This window comes from Anser cygnoides, chromosome 2 (genome assembly GCF_040182565.1).
Source record: "Anser cygnoides isolate HZ-2024a breed goose chromosome 2, Taihu_goose_T2T_genome, whole genome shotgun sequence".
Taxonomy (NCBI): Eukaryota; Metazoa; Chordata; class Aves; order Anseriformes; family Anatidae; genus Anser; species Anser cygnoides.
Genome location: NC_089874.1, coordinates 9,028,976 through 9,048,066, shown reverse-complemented (window position 1 = coordinate 9,048,066; position 19,091 = coordinate 9,028,976). Strand labels below are relative to the sequence as shown.

Below are 19,091 nucleotides of genomic sequence, written 5' to 3'. Positions count from 1 at the left end.
TTACATTTATTTCTTCAGAGGCAAAAACATTTCCTTGCTATGCCTGTCAACTGATTTGAAAACTAAATATCTAAATCGCTGTAGTTTATTTTTCACGTTGATTTCTATATTGTTTCAATATTAGCGTTTGAGAATAAAACAAGAAATGTAGCCCTCTGTTGTCTTAATTTTGGGATATCAAAAGAATGCTTTCCCAGGAAAGAAATCTTGGCGGGCTTGTTAACAGAATGAGTTTTATATCCCGGTTTGGATCTTCAAAAGTGAATAAGGCAGTTAGATGCCCAAATCCAGTGACTTTCAATGAGAACAAGTTACTTAAAATTCAGAGGCCTTCTTCAAAAGCTCATCCCTAATCTCTTCAGAACAATTTCTACTTCATTGTAATTAACTGTGGATTTAGACTTCAGTATAAATTCACCTTGACTACAATTTACAAAAGCATCTGGAAGTCCTATTTTCAGAACGGCTCAGTTCTCAAAGAGCCCAAGCTCTACTGAAAGTCTCCAAAGCTACGAATGCTATATCTAAAGTGTAGTATCAGAGACCTTTCCCATGCTCCTGAGTTCAGAGGTATGTCTCTGCCATACCCCTTTCCCATCCCACAGCAAGGTCTGGGCACCCATCACCTTCCTTCCCATCAAGATCTGCGGGTGTGCAGGCTGGAAAAGGGCTGCAGTTGTTCGTATTTGCTCTGGACCTGGTGAAGGTGACCAGGACAGGGAAGGGTGCAGCAAAGCATACCTGCCCTCACTGTATGCAACCCATGTGTCCCATGGTTGTGAGGTTTAGGAAGCTCAACCTACTGCAGTGCTTTCAAAATATTAGTCTTTCTAGGATTTTGGGCCATGGCCCCTATTTTGGTCCTACAGGTTATACAATTAGAGGAAAGCATTTTTATCAGAATATTGCTCTTCAAAAATACGGGAAAGGTTTGGCTTGGTAAAGAATTATAAAATTATTTAGGTTTTTCAAGACCCTTAAGATAATCAAGTCCAAACATCAACCTAACAGTATCAAACCCACCACTAATGTCCTTAAGCACCACATCTACATGTCTCCTAAATACCTCCAAGGATGGCAACACCACTACTTCCCTGGGCAACTTGAGTGAGTAGGAGTCCATAATGTGTTTGAAGTGAATGTAGAGAGTGGATGGATGGATATAAGATATCTTTTCTCAGCTGAGCTGCTAAGTATGTAAAATGTAGAATAGGGTTTTAAAGAGTGGTATAATTGTCTCTTATCTATTGATTTCTCTTCCACTGTGGCAACGAAACACAAAGGGAGCAGTAAAACCTTATATTGAAAACAGTACCAGGAAAGCAGAGAAAAAACCTTCACTGGAAGATTTAATTTTAAGATTCCCACTTCTCCTGGTGTGATTGCAGGAATTTCAATTCTAGGTGCTGTTTCTGCAGAGCAATGCATGCTTTTAGGGGCATGAGCTGTCCCATAGACAGCAGTGTTATCATGATCCCTGTTTGCCCCTATGTGTTCTCCAAATCAGAGCTGCTAAGCCTGGACAGGTGGCTGCTCATGGGGCTGCCTCTCCGTCCTTCACTGCAAATTGCACCTGGGTGGGAAGTGGCTTCCTGTCCCTGGAAAGAAACACTTTTATTTAGCTCCAGGAGGACATTTATGTCCAGCACTGGATTGCCACCTAGACAGAGCAGTTATTTAGAAAGATATTTAGAAAGTTATTTCTTATTAGAAATAAGAATTTAGAAAGTAGTTATTAGTTATTTAGAAATATATTTATTTCTAAATAAGTTAGAGTTATTTATAAGTTATTAGTTATTTAGAAAGAAGCAGTTAGGTGGTGTTCAGCTGGGGATGTTCAAGGAAAGGTTGGACGTGGTTCTTAGGGACATGGTTTAGTGGGTGATAGTGGTGGTAAGGGGACGGTTGGACCGGATGATCTTGGAGGTCTTTTCTAGCCCTAATGATCCTACGATAACTGGCAGCTGGAGCCTTTCCTGACTCTGGCTCTCCTTTCAGGTACCACAGGCAGCAGCAGCAGCAGCACCTCTGTGGCTGGGGGTATCTGACCTGACAGTTTTTGGCACCCTGATCCCTGATCTTCCCCAGCGGAGTATCGATCATTCTGGGATTTGCCTTTCTTCTTGGTTTTGAGCAGAAATCACATCTTAAAACTAAGAAACTTGTTTTGATTAAGCTTTTGTGAGGCTCATTACACTCTGTAATCAGTTCTGGTTGCAGCAAATCATGCTGGATGCGAGCGTGTGGACAGGATAAAGCACAATGCACAGCAGCATTCCCACAAATAGCCTCCCAGCCCCGTCCTACATTTCTGCCTCTGATTTTGTGTTGCTTGTCTAATTATGTTGGCTACTGAGTAATTATTTTCATGGAACAATAGTTTTAACAGCGTGCAGTTTATTAAAGGTGCAAATTATACATAATAACATACAGCAATTTTCACTTAAAACTTTCATAACGTTCAGAAGTCCTCGCATTTTTCCACAAATATTAGTGGGGAAAAAATGTTTGCTTCTTTTGTTTCCTCCATTTCTGTTTTTCTGAGGGAGAACAATCTCCAGATTTTCTTGGAGCCATTTAAACCCATTTGAAATAAAGCACTTTTATTTTGGAACAAGCGTGTCCACATGGGGAGTTAATCAAGAATAATTATTCCTCTCTAAATTCACATCCTCGAATAATTTGAATTAAATCCCCAGCATAGACGAACCCTAAATGTCAGAGGAGGTTTAAAAAAAAAAAAAAAAAAAAAGAATCAGCTAAAGGAGACCTATTGTAACAGAAAACAATGAGAATAAGACCCTCATCCACGCACCCAGCCCAAGCCAGAGGGGAAAGCCAGCCAGGAGTGCTCAGGGCTCACTCACCACAGCTGATCACACTTGCACTGGCTTGGCCCTTTGAAGTCAACCCGGTATACATTTCAGTGGCACTCTGAACATACTCACTCTGGCGGTAATAGCAGTGACGAGGCGGGCGATGCTGCAGGAGGGAACAGGTTCGGACTCATCTCGGGAAGGAATGTTGCTCAGGGATGCTTTTTCCAGCTGTTTTTCTGGCAGGCTGAAGGTAACACAACGCACACACCTTGCAGAGAGGGGAACTAGGTGGGATTTAGGCAGATTTGCACTTTTGTGGCAGAGTTGCTGAGCACTGGTTTTATTAAAACTGAACCTTTGCTCTCGGAATGAGCAGCAGGCTGGTAGCCGTTATTTATCTAAAGCAGGACTAAGGGCACGATGCCTCTCCTGTGCCAAGAGACACTGCCTACAGTGGCCTCTGGGGAGGCTGGAGGCAGGAGCAAACCTCCACCCCTCCCAGCTCCTCTGGTTTGGCTGCATTTGCCAAAATGTTGCATGACAGCACAGCCATCAATCAAACCATGGGCTACCGGCAAGCAAAGTCTGGAGGCCAGTCCGATGGCCATCATCCAAACCACCATGGTGGAGACTGGGTCAGGATTTCAATCTGTAAAACTGTTTCTGAGGAAAGAATTCAACTTCTAACATCTGAGCTCAAGCTTTTATCAAATACAAGGCAGAGCATTGCTTATATTTTGAGGTAAAGTTCTGTCTACCTTGGCTTTTCCCACCAAAGTATACATCATGACCAGGTCCCCTGCAGGGCTCACAAAGAAAATTGGGCTGTTGGGCAGAGGGAGAAAGAAACATTTTTATGCTTGATGCTCTCCTTATGGGAGGCAGGCCAAGCTAGCCCTCTGGTTTGGTCCCATGGCAGTGTGGGATGGGTTGCTTGGGCTTGATTTTTGTGGGTGGAAGAGACAGCAGACAAGTCAGCTCCCAGGGCAGACAGTCCCTTGGCTGCCACTTCAGTGGGAGAAAACTTGTCCAAGATGGCACCAAATCCACACGGCCGAGTTTCGGCTTCGTTTCTCCCCAAAGGGTAGAGAGCAAGTGGCATTGATCCCATCCCAGTGATCCCATCCCAGTGATCCCATTCCAGCTTCTTTGTCCTCTCCTGTCCCTTCCCTGCATGCCCAAACCGTGGGGGGGAACCCCGGGTCCTTTTTTGAACCCCAGAGGGTCCATGTGTGTTAGGGAAGGAGAACAAGCTCAATGTCCTGGAAATGAGGGAAACAAATAGTCACTTGAATCATTTTGGAGAGAATTGCACTTTCTCCCTCCTGAGGTGGGCTGATGGGGACAAATCCCAGGGATGGCATTTGTCACCATTGTGGTGTGCAGGGTGGCAACACGATGAAGAAGACAGGAGGTTGCCAATGCCTCTGACCGGGCATTGGTGCCAGTACACAGGAGGAATTCCTTGGGAGGCAGAAAGTCATAGAGCAAAAGCTGAGATTAATCAGACATCAGACGAAAATCAACTTACTGTACTTGGCAGGAATACAAACCATATGGAAATGGACAGTCTTTGAGCTGCGAGGGGATAAAGCGGTAACTAGGTCAAATGCAAAGCCTGAGGGTGCAGAACTTGGCCCCAGGCACCTCTGCCCTGCCCTACATCACACCCAGGGGCTGGAGCAGGATTATTTTCCCGTTTGGGGAAAAACGGCTACATTTAAGCTTATTCAGACCAGCACCACTGGATGTTGTCCAGAAAGCTATCCTCTGGAGTTATGCAACAAAACTTCGCCATTCCTGTGCTCAAGCGATCCATGGAAATGCCGGGGTGTGAATGAAATCCTGCTTCAGCTGCTTCAGGTCGAGGCAGCACAATCCTTCTTCTGTCCGGCCCCCAGCTGTGTGGATCGGGAACCAGCAGCAGGGCTCCGCATCCCACACTGCTCCCACAGGAGGCTTGTGTTCGCATTCCCGCGGCACCTCCCCTCTGCATCTGGAGGGCAGCTTTCCCCGATCCCCCTCCCTCTGATCTGACAAACGCCTCTCTTTTTTTTTGGTCCGTGGCAGCATTTGAGTAGGTTTTAAGGGAGAGAAAGTCATCGGGCAGTTATTGTGGATTTTAATCAGGGTTTTCAACTCAAAGGGCTGCTGGAGCAAGCGCCAAGACACCAGTTTCTGGAGGAACCTGAATTCTCTCTAAATACGGGAAGATGGAGCCGAGGAAGTGGATCTGAGATGAACACTATTGGATGCAAAGTGTCACTTCAGAAGGAAGTTAACAGATATTGTGGTGACCTGTACAGGAAAACAAGTCTCCTCACAGAAACAGAAACCCGGTTTTCATTGAAACTTGCAGAGTATGTTTGATCCCACATTCATGTGAGGGTTTTACATCTGTTCCTGTTGTCCCTTCCTCATCTTGCCCTCTGCCAACAGATGGGGTTGGGGGAAGTTTCCTCGTCTGTTCCCCCCACCGCAGTCTGGGTGGAGCATCCCACTTGTTGAAGAGACACATTCTTGTGGCACTGGTGCCAGCTGTGGTTGAAGTCCTAGTTCCAACCCTGAATTTCTCTCCGGAATAATGAGAAGGCTCCCAGCAGCTGGATCAAGGATTCATGGAGATCCCGAGGCAAGTCTGGGTGTGACAGGCCTTTTTGGGCCGTTGGTGTCAGCATGTCTGGCGGGCAGTGTACAGCCACACTAAGAAGGTCAGCTCGGCCCCAGGCAGGTACACCAACTTCTCAGTTTTAGGGAAGGAGAAGTTCCCTTTTCTCAGGTGCTCTCCTGGTACGCACTGCTGCCAAGGGCAGATGTCACTGATGCTTCCATTAAAATCAATTAAATGCAGCAGCTATCCCAGCTCACGTAATTCACTTTGGTGGGTTGCTGGCAGATTTTCTCTCCATGCATCGAGACCCAAGGTGAATGAGAATAAATGAGCTCTCGTAAGCTTGGGTCATTTCTCAGATAAATGCCTTGCAGATGAAAACCTCTGCTACTGTTCTTCCCTTTCTGTTATATACGTTTTCTGATGATTTCTTTCTGGCTGGCTGTCTTTGCTCTGGATTTTTGGCTGCTTGTTTGTAGTTTTTTGTTTTGTTTTTGTTTATTTGTTTGCTTGTTTTTGATTGATTGATTGTTTTTCTCAGTAAAGATTTCTGTTGCAAAAACTCACTGAGGCAAGAGTTCATCAGATCAACGTACAGAGATGGATTTACTTCTTCATACTGTCTTGGGCACTCAGTAAACTCAATTCTCAGGATTTATTCTAGAGCATGACATGAAAGCTTATTGGCGAACTAATATTCTAGGCGGGATAAATGCAACCATAGGGTCAGATCTGGTATAAAGAGCAAAATATATGAGCAAAAGTGCCAATACTCTGTGCTACAATGCTACTGGATTGCTTCAAAAAATTAAAAATGTTGTTATGTAAAAAGAGCCTTTATTCTATCCCTACAAAGTTGCAGACCATGCCTTTGGGCACTATCCTGTATCCGACATTACTGTGTGGGTTGACCTCTACTTTCTGTCCCTCGGATATCAGTAGAGACTTCAGACTGGTGCTTAAAATCAGGGACTTTCTCTGAGTTGACTTTGTTGAGTCCTGTTATTGTACTTTAAGACAGATAGAGAGTCCTCGTGACTCTCAAAATATAAAATTATAGAAATTCTTTAAAATCAAGAAATATCTTAAGATCCTTCAACGAATGACCAAATTCCAACCCTTAGTAATAAGGCAGGAGAGCTTCCTACCTCAAGCAGAGCACACTCGTGAAGAGTGTATGGATCTGTAAGCTGCTTTACTCAAAAAAATGTTACAGGAAAGCACAAACACATTTTCCTGATGATCTAAAATGCCAGGCTTGAATGTTATTTCATCCTTGAGCACTGAGGTCATGAAGCATTTTGTGGGTACAAGCAATCAATTTCTGTGGATATTTTTCTGTGAATACCGCCCTGGCTTCTGCTACAGCTACAAGGTAAGACAAGTTGCATCCATTTCCTGAACATTGTTCCTTGCTACCCACGTTGAGTAGAAAACTGCAGAAAATCCACTGTCTGACTCACTTAAGCAGATCCGAACATCTTTATTGGATACCTTTTCAATCAGGGCCTTTTCTACAGAGTGGATTAAACTTCCTCTGTCCACAACAATATTTCTGACTTTGAGTATGCACATGGATTTACTTTCTTCCCCACAGCTGTCTTCCATCCTCGTTAGCAATACCACATGGGGAACACGTGGGAACAGAGCTAGTAGCCGTCAAGCAGAATCAGGCCCCTGTGCCAACCAAGAGCAGCGTCCACACGTCCTAGCACCCACCCCTGTGGCCACGCACCCTTCTGGGGGGCCCTCACCATGGGTGCGAGGGGAACAATGCATCTGAGACCCATTTGTCTCCTTTGTGCTGAGATTACCCCCCATGACACCAACTGCTGTTGCCTTTGTGATTTATGTCCTTGTTCTTAATGACATGAAGCAGTTTTCAGGCCGCGAGAGATAAGTATACTCAGTGTGTATGGGTACTGCTCAGTGAAGCAGCCACCAAATTGTGTTTTGAATAACAGCCCTGAATTTACTAATCTCTGCTTATAGAGGCAAAATATTTACTCTACTGAGTCAAAGGCTGGGATCTTCCGTTTGCTCAGTGCTGTCTCAAGTCTGTTCCTCTTGGATACAATGGCGGATTTACCATCAGCCTCTCTGGGAGTCAAAGTCAGGCCAAAAACAAGGGCTTATGGAAATACCATCCACAGCTCCTAATCCTCTGCTGGAAGAGTTTCCAGAAGGGCTCTGCTGTCAAACCCTCCTTCCCCTTACTCAAAAGTTATATTTGCATTTCGTGCTGTGCCCCAATATATGAGATTCTTTAGTGAAAAGTCTGAAGCCAGCAGAGATATTTCACTTCTGTACAGCTTTCCCTCTTCAAGAAAGAGAAGATTTTGTTTTTAATCTAGATGGATCCATCTGGTCAGGGCAAGGAACCAGGAGATAGTGAACGTTTATATTCCTCTTTCCAGTGGAGACATTAGCAGCATTCCCATGGGTGAAATGCCAGTTGTCAAGATGACAGGGTCCTGATTCAGCCCTTGCTGGGTTTGGTGGAATTACTGCATTTATTTCAAAGGAAATTGGGCCTTGTTCATAGAGAAAAATACCTTATGAGAGGTGAAACTGGCAGTGACTAGTAAAACCCTAGTAGGCTTCCTGCTTCCACTTGCAAGCTGGAACTTTATTTGTTCCAATGGCAAAGCAAACTGGTCAGGCAGCATGAAATTTCTTCCATGACCCCTAGGCATCACACAGATGTGCTTTGCAATTTTCCCTTCCTTGCTCCAGTCTGTAGCTTGCAGTTCCTGCGCAATGCATAGCTCCCCATCCAGACAGCTGCCTATGGATCAGCTCGATGCCATTACCCCACCGCTCAGCAAAGGCTTTACAGCCCCAGTTCTGCACGGACCAGACACTGTCACCCTGCAAGCGGGATCAAAGCATATAGGGATAAACCTGTTGCTTTAATAAAAATAAAGTCTTCGTTCCGAGTAGTTGTGGCAGTGTGATGAGCCCTGTAACATAACAGGTTTGGATCTCTTTATCAGGTCCTTTGTGCATGTGGCTTCCTTATCTCTAGCACTGACTATCGAGATGTTCAAGATTAATCTACAGACTTCAAACAGAAGATGGTGTGAATTGCCTGGATCTCAGTGCTCATGGAGAGGAATTTGCTGCTTCATGCAGCCTTGCCGTGAGTTCCGTCCTGCCTTCTCTGGCATGAACACTGCCCGTTTCTCCTGGCTACCTCTCCATCCCCAGCTTTCCATATTTCCTAGCCTGAGTTCCCCTGAAGGGCTGGATCAAACTTTGATGCTTAAGGAACTAGACAGACATCACCTCCTGTGCCATCAGGTGTGGTGATGTTTGCTCACTGGAGCTGTAAAATGCTCTTACAGCCTCGGCGTGTGAAACCTGGCTCTGCAGCACTGGAGCTTGCGCTTTCATGGCAGAAATGTGTCTTCCGTGGCAGAAATCTGCAGGCTGACTTCTGAGCTGGGCTTTTTTAACCCTACAGTGGGACTTACGCTTTTGAGAGGTTTCAGTTTGCATTCAACAAATGAACCGATTCTGCTTTCGTCTGTCAGCAGTCCCAGGCACTTTCGAGCCTTTAAAGTCCAATGATCCAGGAGGCTTGGCAGGCATTAAAGCCCTCTCATTTACTTGCTGATCAGTGGTGTTGCTTACAGCCCTCCACAAACAGGCCTTAACTGGGCTGTGGCAGCACAAGGAGAAAAACTTTGCTCTCACCATTTCCCTGAACACATCTCAGCAGTGCCGCAATCGGTCCGTGAGCACAGCCCTGTCTCCGGTTTTTCTTTAATTCATAACACTTGCAGTTACTTTTCCCCCTAATGCTGAACCTTTGCCTTTTGTGAGAGACAGATACTATTCAGCTTCTTGTATGGGCACGTTTTCGAGGCGTATTGGGATGCTTTATCACATAGTCCATATACTGATTGCTTTTCTTTGTTACTTCTCCCCCAAGCCCTCTGTCAGGGATGCTCAGGTTTTCTGCTTCGTGTTTCTTTGAGCTTTTTTGTCTAACCTCAGGGCATTGAAACTTAGAGCCTTTGATATTCTGTGAGGGCTTCACAATGAGATACTCTTCAAATAACTGCTCTGACTTAAATGTTCATCTAATCAGGAGTTAAGTCCAACAAACTCAGCAGCTGACCCATCTCAGTTCTTCCTCAGCCTGGAAGAGCCACAGTACCCCAGGGGTTTGGGAGCCCCAAATCTGAAATCTGAAAAGCTCTAAGCACTTGCTAGCCTTTGTTTGATTTCATTCGCCAAGGCTGCCAACGTGCCCCTGGTCAGGATGCTCACATGCAGCCACTTCTCCTCCCTCCACTCATCCTAGGTGAGAGGAGACTGACCTGGACTTCAATACCAAATGACAAGCGCTGGTACGGCAAGAACCTGCTGGAAGCAGTGGTTCTGTTTCAGCTGATGTCTCCACAAGTGTTTGGAGTCATTTGGGGAAATATTAATGCTATGAACTTTGAAAGAAACTTCTGTTCCCATGTGGATCTTTTCCTTCTCCCAGTGGTGTGGGGAGAGCAGGGTGGACCTCTGCTCCATCATCTCCTGGCCCCCAAGATCTCACTCTGCTCGTCGTTCCCAGGTCATGCTCATTTCTTTCCCACTTTAAATGTCCCATGGGGGTCTGAAGGGCCGTTTGTCTGTCCTGCTGCTGACAAATTGGCTGCTTGGTTCTACCTCTGGTTAGGAGCTGTGGTTGCTCTCAGTGGGAGGAGGTAAGGAAAGTCACCCTGCTGGGCTGCTCGGGTTGGTGGGAGAGAAACACCTTCACTGACAGGTCACACGGGCAAAAATATCCCTGGTGCCTCCATACATCGTTCCTATCTCCATAGAGCCTACCAAAATTCATAAACTGTACATTCGTGATTTCTCTGCACACTCGTGTTCTCAGTGCCTGCTGAGGTAGGGAGGGGATGTGGGAAGAGGGGGTGTATTTTAGGTCACAGGCTTTGGATTGTGGCTAATTGGCAAGTCGGACAGTTCAGTAAATTGCTGAAGATGTTGCAGAGGGCACAGAAAATTGCAGCTTTTGTGTGGTGTTATCCTATGGCACGGACTCGTTGCCTGCCTTGGGTAGCCCAAGGCCACCCATCACCCATCTCCCAGAGAAATAAATCACCCACAGCCATCCCTGCTGCTGCCAGGGTTGGCTTCCCAGCTTCTCATCTCCCTCTGCTTGTGGTACTGCTGATGGACACTGGTGTTGGCTTTCACCTGGAGATTTTAATACAGAAATATTGAAATATTAAACCGATGTCTATTTCTTCTGGCGTCCTTTGGGATTTCCATTTCCTATGTCTAAAGTGACCCGTGATCCAAGGTGCCACCTCTCCGGCGTGGACTCCTTATTGTGGTGGGATCAGTGAAAGCCTTTCAGCATCCCCACAATGGAGTGTCAGCTCAGGGGCTTGCCTAGGCTCCCTGACCTGCCCAGAAGGCAGTGGGTTTCCCACTCCTGGGTGGCGAAGGAAGCAGGGATGTGGTCTGTGGAGCAGCAGAGCAGCTCTGGGCTTGCTCAGCAGGAGGGTGTGCACCTGCCAGAAGTGGTCACCAAGAGCAAGGAGGGAAGGGGAAGGAGTAAAGAGGGAAAGAGGTTTGCTTCCAATCTACATGGAGCAATGAGTTCAGAGGCAGAATAAAACAGTAGTTAAACATTTCGTACATAGGAGCTTAAAGTCTTAAGTGTACATTTCCATCCTTTCGCAGTTTATAAAGATAACTGAGCAGAGCTATCAGGCTTCTCCTAGGACACCCGCCTGCTGCCAACAACAAAACCCGCTCTATTTACCCGATGCTGACTGCTGTCTCTCAGTACACCGAGGATCAGCCTGTGCTTGGGTTAGGACACCCAAGACACCCAAAGAAAAGCCAGCACATCATGGCTGGGGCTGGACTGTGAGCTGCCCTCACCCCCTCAGGGCTGCAGGGCAGGCACTGCCCTGGGGAAATGCCTCCCAACCAGGATGGCCCTAAAAAAGTCCCGACCTGTGCTAAGAGGTGGGCAGAGGCTGGGGGTTTTGGCCTGGCAGGAGCCATCTCCTAAAAACAGTTCTTTTATCTCATTTTTTTTCCCTTGAATAATCTCATTTTTTTTTCCCACTTGAATAATGTGTTGGGGTTAGGTGGATTGCAAGAGGGTTTGTGGAGTCAAGGCACTGAAAATTTTAACTTTGTTTAAAGAGAAGCTGTTCTGCCATATATATACTTAATTTTTATAATTAGGTTTTCTGAGAATTACTTGCCCATTTTTCTAACCTTGAAAAAAATTTTAAAGGGGATAATGCTCTTACAAGCATCATCAAAATGACACAATCCTGCAAAGTATGGTTTTTCATTCAAAAATGGGCTTAAAATGGAGTGGCTGTTTCTCTCTTGTGCTGTACAGGAATTTCCTGGAATTCAGATTTTATATCATCAAAACTGACCCATTTTGAGTATTTTTGGAGCAGATAGGTATGATGATAGTTTTCAGAGTAGTTATGAGACTTTTTATGGCACCAATCGCAGAATTTCTGTGAATCCCTGGTTATGCCATAAGGCAGAGAGGTAACGGAAGGTTCCCAGTCTCTGAGATTCCAGTGACCAGGGTCTATATGATTTATTGGCAACCAGGATCAGATGGATTTTGGTTACATTAATCCAGGCTGTAATACACATGGCTCCACATAACACTGTGGATATATATTGCAAACAGTAGCTGGTGCTTACTAGGACCACTGTACTAGAAGCTTTGTAGAAGAATGTCAGGAAAATAATTATTGCTTTATTTCTCTCCTTTTGGAAGGAGGCAATATGTTTCTTTTTCCTTTTCTTTCTTTTAACCTGCTTGATCAAGATCTTGCAAAATCTTGTATGAAAAGGTTTTTACAAAACTTTGCCTGGAAAGAATAAAATATTGGGTCAAAAAGCAAAATATTGGATAATATTAGATAATGCCATACATGTCACCCAGGAGATCCAGATGTGCTTAACCCCCTCTTCACTGCTGAGACTGTGACCCTGATGCCTTTTGGTAGGGAGAATATAGCCTGCTCCATGCTGCTGTGGGCAAACAATAATGAGACCAGGGCAGCCCCATCCTCCTGGTCCAATCTGGGAAGCGGGGGTCATCAGGTGAGGATAGGTTGCACGTCCCACGTTCAATGGGGTGAGTTGCAGATGGAAGGTTTGCAGTCATTTCCTTGTCTTGGTGCCCCTCAGACCCCATCCAGTGCATTATTTTAAACAGCATCCCTAACATTAACCTATATGCCGATGTCTGATCTATATCTATATGTTTAATGCTTCGCAGTGTAATGGAAGTGGAGGCTGTGCATGCTTTTAGTGGTCTTCTACAACAGCCCTGAGGACAGCCTCAAAGGTACTGCTGAGGCCCCAAGAGACACCATTGAGCTGCTGGAGCATGTTGGAAGCAAGGCAACATGGACATGAGAGGAGAAAATTAACCGAGGGACAAAAACGATGTTGGCTCGAAGTTAGAGGAAAGCTGAGCCTGGTTTTCTGGAAAGCAGACCGAGAAGAAAGGAATCTGACCCAAACCCAACATCTGCTACTGAAGGTACAGGTCACTTGCGAAACCCCACTTCTACCTACGTGTCAGTCTGTGTGACTTGTTGTTCGACAGAGGCAGGGGTATCCTTTGGAGATGTGCCTTGCAGTGCAGTCCCAGATGGAGAATTCCTTGTGTATGTACACACACGGATATATACACACACATATATATTTAATGTACAGCCTCTATTTGAAATCTCACCTACGTCCACACCAAGCCAATTTATGGGTAGATGATGGAAGGTCATAATTAGAATTAATTAATCCAGTGGGAAATCCATTCCCAGGCAGCTCTCAGTGAAAGGCAGATTGGCAATATAAGGAGGATAAGCCGCACTTCTAAAGCTCATCTTAGATATTCTTGTCACTTCCAATATCCCCCGGGGTGGGAACAGGTCTAATCCCTCGCCCCCGGAGCCACCCATTTTACTGGTGTGTGCTTTCTTGCAGGGAGGAGAAGATGAAATCATGGACCAGCACCTTAGTTACGCTGCTGGTGTACCAAAATGTAGGTAAAAAGCATCCTTGTAGCCTGCTTCCCCAAACCCCTTCAAACAATCCAAATGGGACTAAAAATCTCTGTCTGAGCCCAGCTCAGCCCCTGGCACGCGTATAGAAGCAGGGGCTAGGACTGCTGTTTCTGAATGTTCTGGTGGGCGAACAGAGGCAAAACCTTGTATAAAAAAATGTGTGACTTGCCTGGTCAGCAACAGAGACAGAACCTAGAGGAGAGAGAGTGCAAATACTGAGGGTTGGAACTAATGAGGAAAAATCACCTGGTACCATCTCTCTTGCAGCAAGATGCATGAAGGATGTGCTGAGAAGTGGCGAGTGTTTAGGGCCGACACCTCAGGTGTGCTGGTTGTCTTATTCATGGTGCAATCACCTCTGCACCATCTGGTGTAGCAGCATTGCAGAAAACCAGCTTTTGTCCCCAAATATTACTATTCCAAATAATTTGGTCAGGTGATAAATGGAATGGATGTTTCTGAATTAGGTGAAATCGGAGTTTGCCCTGGAAATTTGGAAAGCAGAGGATAAAAGGAAAAACCGTTCCATCAGAGAAGATAAAATTAGCTGTGGTCTAAATTTCACCGCAGCATCTCATGAGCCTTTGGTGCTCTTCAAACGTCCCACACGTATATTAGTTTTATACCCACTTGAGAATGAAGTCATTTTCACATAGGATTTTCAATGATTAATTATTCTTCTTTTGTTCTTGTTTCCGTCCCTACCCGATTTTTTTGTTTAGTTGCTCGGTGGCTCCAGGTTTTTACTTTCCAAGAGAGGGCACTGGGGGAAGGGACACCCAGCCGTGGTGGTGATGGGCCAGGGACACGCCAGGCTCAGTCACTCTGAGCCATGTGTGTTCCCATAGGCATGGGCACGGTGGCACCAGCCTGTGCACGTGGTCTCTAGCAGCCTATTTTTAAAAGCTTCCATCTGAAATACAGTGTTGGCAATGATAAACTCGAGGCTGGCTGTAACTGCTCTAGAAACTACATGTGCTTTAATTTTATTCACCTCAAGCTTGTAAAAAGGTCTACAATGCCTAAAATCCATGGGGAAAGTCCATGAAGCTGTGAAGATTTCAGTAGTACCTACCCCAAACCTTTGTATTTCTTACTCCGTCTCCCTTACATGAGTATTGTTAAATATATATATTTTTTAAAATGAGAAAAAAATCCCAGACAAAACATTTGTATAAAGACAAGATCAGAGCCGGGAATGTATTTGTAGAACTTAAGGGCATTTTCCTAATGACTTGCAATCAGCCTTGGAAAGAACATAAAAACCCCAGGAAGCTTGAGGATAAATACACACTACTGAAGAATTAAAAGCATATTAAAGTAATAAATACAGAAGTATCCAATGACCTGGCTCCCATCAGATAAAACTTAGAGCACTATTGATGTCAATGGGACACATCCTAAATTAGCCCTAGGGTGTCAGGGTCAGAGATGAAGTCGTTCTGATCGTTGATCATGGAAAGTTGATAGCAGCTGCCTGAAGATGTAAAAAATTGGGATCGGCTTTGTTCATGTGTTCAGCACTGTTTTAATGGCCATTTTTTAGTACCTGCTTGTTTTACACAGCTTTATAGTTGCACACGTGTGGCTGGGCAGCCTCTTCCTCTCTAATGGGCACTGAAGAGTGGCAGGAGCGGGGCTGGCTCCCAGCCTGGAGGTGCCAAAATCCTTCAGGAGCCAGCTGTCCATCAAACGGGATGGAGGAAGGATGTTGTTCAATAGGTCTCAAAAGAATTGGGACAGGAAAGATGATTTACAAGTAAAAGTTTGCAGAAACATCTGAAATACCTTGAGTTGAAGTCTTGAGCCGTTATCAGATTTCTTCTGATTAATAAATTGAGCATGTTAGCAGTCAACTTCAAGCCTGGGAATTGCAATTTTTTGCCTTTTCATTTTTTTATTATTTTTTTAATTTTTTATATTGCACATTAAAAACAAAACAAAATAAAACAAAACAAAATAACTACCCAGCATTCATGTACTCTTAAATGTGTCTGGGCTTGGGTGAGTATCTGCCAGTCCTACCATGATGGCATTCATAAAAATAGGTGATTTGGGAAGGAACCACACCAGAGAAATGAAGCCCTTTCACACAGGTAATCAAGTGAAGTGAGTGAAAGGGCTTTCCCTCCCGAGAGCTCCTCACCCTAGCGGAAGCGATTCTGGAGATGCTATTTTGAAAGCATGTCATACCCATTGTGTTTTAAAACATTTAATTATTTGTGACTCCCTTCAGCGTGGGAGCCTTTCTTCAGCAGTGATGTTGGCGTAAATGCTCTCGCAATCATCTCTTCGGCATCGCATGGGGGCTGCTGCTGCTGGCTGGGATTTGTTGTTGGATGGATATTTTTGGGGAGGGTGTCTGGGGTTCAACACAGGTTTGTACTTACAGTATGTAGCTCATGGTGTGCAGATATGCCTAGCTTTATGCTGCATTTTTGCATATTCAGTCATCCCCATTAATCTGCATTTGCTTTGAAAACAGATGACTTTGGTATTTGTAGATTTGCATGCACTTCTACTGTAGAAAACACCCATGAACACTTACAGGAACCTGGATCAGTGACACAGCTGTAGCTAAGGCATCATCAAATACAGCCTTAAACTAGATGGCTCGTCGAACTGTGTGCTTGGAATATTTGGCACAACGGTCCCTAGAGATGATCTAGAAACCAAACTAGAAATTAAAAAGGCTTCATTCTTGACAATTACTCTTAATTGTAGAAATGCACTCGACTTTCAACTCAAATAAAATCTGGTTGTGCTGAAAGCTTCCTGCACCGAGCAGGGGAGCAGCCTTGCATTTTGCCCTTTATGCACAAGGGATGCTTTAACAGCAACCACCCCATTAAGATAAAACTAGAAAGCACTTTTTACTGATGATTCCCTACGTGCACAAACATTTCCCAGCATTTCACTGCAATCAGCTCTTAGCTCTCCACAGAATGTGCTCTAACTGCCCGGGAGATGTGCGTGGTCCCGGGGGGCTGCTGGAAGGAGCTGACCTTTGGTACTGGTGAGTGCAGCGGGCGGGCTGCCTTTCCTGGCAGCTGGGGTGCTAATCCGCCTTGTCTCTGCTAAGCGATAGCTGATAAGTCTGGGTAGAAGGAGTTTGCCGTGTTTATTTATCATCTGGGTCTCTTTGCACCTCCGCTAAGTTGCTCGGAATCAACTTTTTGGGATGGGGAAGCTTGGTTTTGGTTGCTCCTATGTAACGCTATTAATTTCAAGCCCTCGGCAGGCACATGGGTAGATGTGTTGCAAGGGAGCTCGAAAAAGTTACCGTAGATTTTTTGAGAAAGAAAAAGCAAAAAATACCAAAAGTTAAACATTCCTGGAATACCTTCGTAAATGTGAAACTGTAGCTGATGTTTTACTTCGTCCTGGAGAGGCTGTACCTGGCTTTCTCACGGGTGTTGAGCTGTGCTGCCGCTCACTGGGGCACAGTCCCACAGCTTTTGCTCTCCCTTTCCCTGTCCCGAGCATCCCAGATTTGTGAGTTAAATTGTCCCAAGCTCGCTGAGGGAAACCTGAGGCTGGGGCTGAGATGTCAGAGCCCTGTGCCATGCTGAGCATTGCGGGGTCAGAAAACAGCCTGCTTTCCAAGGGCTGCTCCGAGCTCCTGCGCCAACCTGCACCCCTTCTGCTCTGGGTGAGGCTCTTCTGCGCCTTCTGGAGCAAGCACACTTTGTGCAGAGAACTCACAGGGCAGCCCAGCCAGGGGTTGGTAAGCCTTTTAGTTTGCTAGTTTATGGTCCTCTCCCCAAAAGACTTTGTGCCACTGTGCTGGGGTGGCTTAACAGAGGTGAGAAGGCGGTGGTGGCTCTGGCTTGGGGACATCCCCTTCCCCAGCACGAGTAATGCAGGCTGTGGGACCAGGGAGGGCATGGTACATGGGACATGCAGGGGAAAATCCTGGGAAGCACGTGGGAGGTGGTCCTGTGCTGGGGTCAGCTGGATGTAAGGGGCTTCAGAAGTGTGGAAGTGGTGAAGGAGCAGAGGCAGAAAATCCAGCTGCTAAGGAGAAACAGAGAGCTGTCACAGCTCCAGCTTTGGCAGCGTCCGTGCTACTAATTTGTCATGATACAGGCTGTTTAAAGAGAAAATTAAACTTTACCTGATTCTCCAAGCAATGAAAAGAAGTATGCAGGAACCACCATTTATGTGCACATCTGCTTCTCCAACCTGTTGTATTTTTGAAGGCAGGAGCTAAGCAGTGTGTAGTACCCTCACCATAAATGTGGCACGGTTGGTGGCTTCAGCTGGAGCAGACTGGGATGGGACATGCTGATCTCCATCCCTCCTTGTGCTGGGGGACATACCCCCAGCTTACAGCCTGCCCCAGCCTCAGCACTGCTGTTACAGCATGGAGAAAAACAAGCAAAACAAAAAAAAAAGGAAAAAGAAAAAAAAAGAAAAAAAAAAAAAAAAGAAAGAAAAAGAAAAGGAGGGGGGTGGATTTCAGCTAAAACTTAGACAAGAGCCTAGGTTAACTGCAACACAAAGTTGTGGCCAGATGGTTACCATCCAGCGGAGGTATAATGGTGGTATTAACATTAATTTAACAGGCTTAAGTCTATAGGTGGTCTCAGAAGGCTGCAGTCAAGTAGCTGAAATCTCCACCCTTGATTTGCCCTGGGAGCGTGCAAGCAGCAGCGGTGGTTTGAAGTTTTCAGCCAGCGCAGGGGCACTCGGTAGCAAGACATGGAGTGATGTGCTGCGTGGCCTGGACTCACTGGGAGCCGAGGCAGTGTCTTAGCAGGACCAGGTGCTGGTTTTTTTTTGTTTGTTTTGTTTTGTTTTGTTTTGTTTTTCTGTGGATGTGGACATAATTATCATGTACCTTGCCTTTCACATGCCCATCACTGCCCAGCATCTCAGGGCAATGGGATGTGTGATGCTTTTCCAGACTGGAGGAGCCGAGGTGGGGACATGTGGCCCCGGACACCAGTGCTGTCCCCTGGACATGTGGGGGACATCTCTCCCCCCAGGTGTCCTCTGCTCCCAGCCCCAAGGCACGGAGCTCAGCTTCAGAGCCCTCTGACAATTAAAAACCCCAAACCTAAAACTAAACCTGAGCAAGTCTCAGCTTTGACAGAGCTACTCCAGGTCTGCCCGGGGACGTGCGAGGAGGCTGCAGGCCTCTGCTTCTGCGGGGAGGCTGCTGGGGTAGGAGGGCAGAGGACTTTGAGAAATTCTGGGCTTTTGGGAAGGAGACCTTTGAAGTACAGACATTTTGATGGATTAGAAAACTTTACTTACTGCCATGTATAAGACTAGTTAAATTTTTCCAGCGGGATTTCCTTTTACCAATGTTATTTCCTGGGCTGTAGTCCCAGCCTGTCCCCTGACAGATGTGTTGCTGCTTTAAAATTACAGCTTTCCTAGAGAAATGAGGAGAACTTGCTGTTTCATTCTAAACACAGGGAAATAACAACCCTTTCCACTCACCTGCTCCTGGGGTCGGGATGGAAGTCCTGGAGAGCTGTCACAGGGGCGCAGGTGTCCTCCCAGGGAGGTGGCAGTGGGTCTGGTGGTGCCTCCTTGCTTGGCGAGGTTCACCTCCAGCCCTGGGCTGCACCAAAT

General features: G+C 45.9%; 1 protein-coding gene across 1 annotated transcript in view; it reads left to right on the top strand.

The window, feature by feature from the left end:
- Positions 1-19,091, top strand: part of CNPY1 (canopy FGF signaling regulator 1) — a 43,879-nt gene that overhangs the window by 8,005 nt on the left and 16,783 nt on the right. The window lies entirely within an intron of this gene.